Raw genomic sequence first — 5,364 nt, 5'->3', positions numbered from 1 at the left:
CTGCGGCTGATACTCGTAGGAGGCAGCGCCGAGAAAGACAACGGGGTCGTCCGGCCCTCTGATCAGCTGGGTTCCATGGCTTCTTTGAGAAGTATTAAATATGACTGTTCTGGCAGCGGCTGGAGTGTGGACTGAATTCACTGCTTGTTTCCTCGGAGTCGCTGGAGTCCCAATGGAGGAGGACACACTGATCCTCAAGGCGATTGTGTCTCAGCAGCCTGAGCTGGAGCAATTCTGCTCCTCCTCTTTGGCCCGGACAGTGATTTTCTGATCTAAAAACAAACAGAGGGCATCATATTGACACACGAGGTGAGTGCATCATATTTAAGACCTAACCTGATTAAAAAACGTTTCATTTAAACGTTTTTAAATTTAAAAAGACATTTGAGACTTTTAAAATAACTCGTTGACTCCTTGAATATAAACAACACAACTTCTGTGACTAACATCGACATGTAAATCATTTTAAACAAACTTTTTCACTGTTATCAAATGAAGTTTGATGGATGAAGAGAATCATATCTTTTCTCGTATGGTGTGAGTTTGTAGTTCAGGAAACTAAGCACGAACCTTCCTTGCAGTTTGCCTTATCCACTTGGCCATCCTGATCCCTGTTTTCCTGCATTTCAACAGAAACTTTGTGTTTTAAAACCATCATCATTCCATTTTAAACACTTTTGATGTAATCATTTTCAAGACATGTGACTGATTGTGTACGTACATTGTGATACACTGAAATACTGAAAGGTGAAATGCATGATGGGAGAAGTAGTTTGTTTGTAAGTGTTCCTCAAACCTACTAGAATTGATTCATCCAGTGGTTAAATTCCTCCTCAGGCAGGACACTGAAGCCCAAATTTCCATGAGAGTGGGATGTATGAGTGATGGTGGTCGAGGGGACTAGAAAATCTCTAAATAACACAGTGTGTTTTGTATTTTTACATGACTTTGCAGGTCCTTGGAGCAGCCTTGCTGTTGGGTGGAGCCATCTTGGGCTTGGTGGTGCTCTCGGCCCTCGGCGCTGGCTGGGGAGTCTTGGACTCTTTGCCTGCAGGTACAGACACCAGAGTCACTGATGGTGTTTCAGAGCCTTAATCCAATTATGTGAAGGTAAACAAACTTTTACAGATTAGATTGAGAGTGTTGGATATACACAGTCAAAACGAATTACACTTTATAAAAATGAAACTAATATTTCATTTCAAATCAGTCATATAAGGCTATGAGTGGAGATGGAAGGTCCAGTGTGGTGTGGTTTAAATTGGTCTGTTAGCAGAATAAGAATTAAAAGAGGATTTCTGATGACGGAGTCTGAGGAAGCACCTTGAACCGCTTGTCCGGATGGAGCCTGAGGCTCTGGAGGAGCTTCTGTCATCATTCTGGCGCTCATCTTCTCATCCAAGCTGAGGTCGAGATCCCCCCGACAGCGCCAGTAACCAGGCACCTCCTTTGACATCATGCTCGGAATCTGTTCCAGCTCAGAGGCGCTGCTCCAGTCTGACAGCTCCTCTACTGACAGCTCCTCTATTGGTTCCACGTTTACAGCAAAGACGGGCTCCTCTAATTGGCCGGGCACGTGAGGTAAGTTGGGGGGAGGGAGTCAGATAAAACAGGCGTTAACAGAGAGGGGTCAGGGACATGGCAGCAGTGCAGCTGTTAAACTGCATTAAATCCATCATGCAGGGAAGCACATGCTCAGCCTGTCTGGGAGTGACCATGTTTTAATGTTCTCATTTTAGTTTTAGGATTTACTCACCAAGAACAACCCTCGATGGTTTGGGCTCTGGTGCCAGTGCGCTGACCACCACTGGAAAACACAATGAGATGAATGCATTAGGATCATATGAGCAGTTTCTGTTCTGAAGAAGACATGTGAGATGGATCCATACCTGGTTCTTCCACTTCTTTGGTGTTGGAGGGAATATTTACCATCTGCATGTGGAACAAATCATCACAAGTTATACCTCATGATCATGCATGAAAAAGATAAACAGTCTTTGAGATTTTCATGAAATTAAACGAGAGCGTTTGGTGAAATTCTCTAAAAAGTTGCACTGACAGCAAGAGACTTGGCCGTTTACATCTCAGCAGAATTCATTCTTTATGTCTTTATGTATTGTTATTAGAGCTGAATTTAATAATTGGGCGGATCAAAAAAATCTATATCAGGTCTGATTGTTTATGACAGCCTCTATAAAACAAGAGCTTTTCTTTACGTGCTCAGAACACTTTGCACAACAGGAAATACATGTCAGACATGATCAGTTTGCTTGTTTAATATTTCACATGCGCCAACTCTGACAGAAACTCAGATTATTCATTTCAGAGTCATGGTGTTCCTTGGTCTGGTGGAGGATGGATTTCCACGATTCATCCTGGAGAGAAATATTTTAAGCATTTTGTGTTATCACATCACTTCACTCATTTCTAGGCTTTAAAATATCAGCTCCCTGTGCCACTGACCTGCTCCTTCAGCTGCTGCTCCAGCTTCAGGAGGAGTTGTTCCTGGGAGCGAGCAGAGTCGGTTTGGACTCGCTCAAAGCGAGCCATCTCCTCAGCTTTGAAATGGCCTAGCTCACTCTCAAGTCGCTTCTCCTGGAATAACACAAAAAACAGTGAAATAACAAGTGCCTGTTATAAGAGTGGAAGCTTCAACAAGATTACGGAGAGAACTATTTTAAGCATCACTTCACTCATTTCTAGGCTGTAAAATATCAGCTCCCTGTGCCACTGACCTGCTCCTTCAGCTGCAGCTCCAGCTTCAGGAGGAGTTGTTCCTGGGAGCGAGCAGAGTCGGTTTGGACTCGCTCAAAGCGAGCCATCTCCTCAGCTTTGAAATGGCCTAGCTCACTCTCAAGTCGCTTCTCCTGGAATTACACAAAAAAACAGTGAAATCACAAGTGCCTGTTATAAGAGTGGAAGCTTCAACAAGATTACGGAGAGAACTATTTCCCCAAATCAGTTTTCAAAATCTGATCAACCTGACTTCAAATCAGTTGTTAACTATCTCTGTATATTTTCTGCCAGGAGTCGACAAGCAGCTTCAACTAACATGCAAAATAATTAATTTAATTTGAATAACAGCAGACAGCGTTCACATGAATTGTGCCTTAAAATTTAAAATCAGAGAAAGTTAATGAGTGCATCAAGTTTTCCTTAATCGCTCGTTACTACCACGTGACAACAAATCTGTTCGTACAAGGTTCTCCGATGTTCTGCTTTTCTTACCTGAGCTGTTTTGAGCTCCAGGTTCTGCTGCAGCTGAACGTTCCGCTCCCTCAAGCCGCTGATCTCCATCTTCAGATTATTGATCTGAGATTTCTTTTCCCGATCCGACTGCAGCTCTGGAGGAAAGAATAAGAGTCATATCACTTGCATTAATTAAAAGCTCATCTACAGGTGAAAGACAAGACTCTGTTCTGAACCCTTTTTCAAACTGGCGTCCCGCGGGTCGCCCCTCAGTGGCCACGAGAGATCGTTGTTTGCTTGATCCGGTTTAAATCCATTTTAAATAAGAACTTTAACAGCTAAAACTTTCATTACTGTTTCACCAGAAAGCAGGACGTCTTTTACCTCATTACACTAATGATCACATCATTACACTACATGCAGTGGAAAACGTAGCATCAACAAGTGGTGGCACCAAGGGATTGTTGTTTAAATGATGGTGCTCAAATCAATCCAAAACAAAAACCATAACAGCTACAACATTCAGTCTTTTAGAAGCAGAAAGCCAAGGGCTCAGTTTTCTACCTCCTCATGTTGAGGTAGAAGACGCAACGTTACGTGTATCTGACTTTACTTATGTTCCTCTCTCTCTCTCTCTTTGTGTCAGGTGGACTTACGGCTCTCATGGTCCTCCGGATGACGGCGTTCCATGTGGCTCTGGAGGAATTGTGGAGTGAAGAACCCCTTCTTACAAATTGGACACTAAAAGAAAGAAAGAAGGAGAAAACGTTATTGATTACATTGTATAAGGCAACTCCCATTACTGAGGAAACAGGTCAGTGTAGATCCGTTATTGAGCCACCTCTGTTAGCTGAGCTAGAAGCGCTCCTAGCAGCTTACCTTATGGCTACAGAGGAGCAGCTTGGACTGGAGGTCGCTCACGAGCTTCCCCTTCAGCACAAGCTCTTCTTCCAGAGCCTTCACCCTCTCCTCCTCTTGGCTCTGCTGCTCCAGCAGCTGCTCCTGCTCTTTGCGCTCCGCCTCCAGCCTCTCCTCCACCACATGAAGGTTGAGGCTGAGGACTTCCTGGCAGTGGAGCAGCCACTCCATCGAGAGCTGCGCCAGCTGCAGGACCTTGAGAAGGCCCGGGTCCACCGGGCTCCGGCACTCCTGGCACCGCTCCCCATCCAGGCTGCACAACATCACTTCCTTGATGTGCTCCTGGAGAGTTTCTATATCCAAGTGGCTTTTTACATGGTTTATGTCCACCTTGTACATCTGCCGCCAGTCCACCGTCTCCCCGCGATGGCGGAATTTGAAGTGGGGGACAGTGGAGGTACCACTGGGAGAAGTCATCCCTGCTGCGGGTACAGACTAGTGGCTGAGCTGGTAGTTCAGGATGGACTAGATCCCTGCTGATGAGTGGCTCCCTTGGGTGTCACTCGTGTAGGGGTACTAGATGCCGTTGTGAAATGGCTGCAACAAACAGAGAGACGATAACATACCATATATTTCATCAAAGGAGGCACTGATTACATAGAAGATGAGTCTTCTATGTCATCAAAGGAGCCTCTGAGAACCACCCCTGGGGGGGGCGCGGACACTCTCCGGGGGACTGGAGACTTCCTGTTTTTCCAACTTCAAAGAGTACGATGGAAATTTGTCAAAAACTATCGCAAAGAGGCAAACAAGAAACTAACCCATAACTCTTCTTGAACCCTCGACACCCGACATTTAACGGAGCTAACAGCGGAGAAGTTCTTCAACATGGATTACATTAAATTAATAATTGAAGTGGAGAAGTAACTTGAGTTGTATGATTCTCAGCATATGTTGTATAAAGACAACACCAAGAAAGACACATGTTGGGACGCTGTCGCAGTTAATGTTGGAGCAACAAGTCAGTATATGCTTGAGTATATCATTGAAAAAAATGATTAAATGCAGTTTTTACTGCAGGCTGATAACAGCAGAAGTATGTGATATTATTAGTAATGCGCGGCTGTGCATGGCTGCCCACTGCTCTGTGTGTCCTCCTGTGTTCACCAGATGGGACAAAAGCAGAGAACAAATTCCCCCCATTTGCATGTCTTATGTGTGTGGGACCAATACATGTATCTTATGAAACATGCTGATCTCAGAATGTCTATTGTTGTGGTTGGAGCAATGATATATTAAGAGACAGAGATACAGAGA

Source organism: Pleuronectes platessa, chromosome 17, assembly GCF_947347685.1.
Source record: "Pleuronectes platessa chromosome 17, fPlePla1.1, whole genome shotgun sequence".
In the NCBI taxonomy this organism is placed as follows: domain Eukaryota; kingdom Metazoa; phylum Chordata; class Actinopteri; order Pleuronectiformes; family Pleuronectidae; genus Pleuronectes; species Pleuronectes platessa.
The sequence above is the reverse complement of the archived record's forward strand: the minus strand, read 5'-3'. Positions refer to the sequence as shown.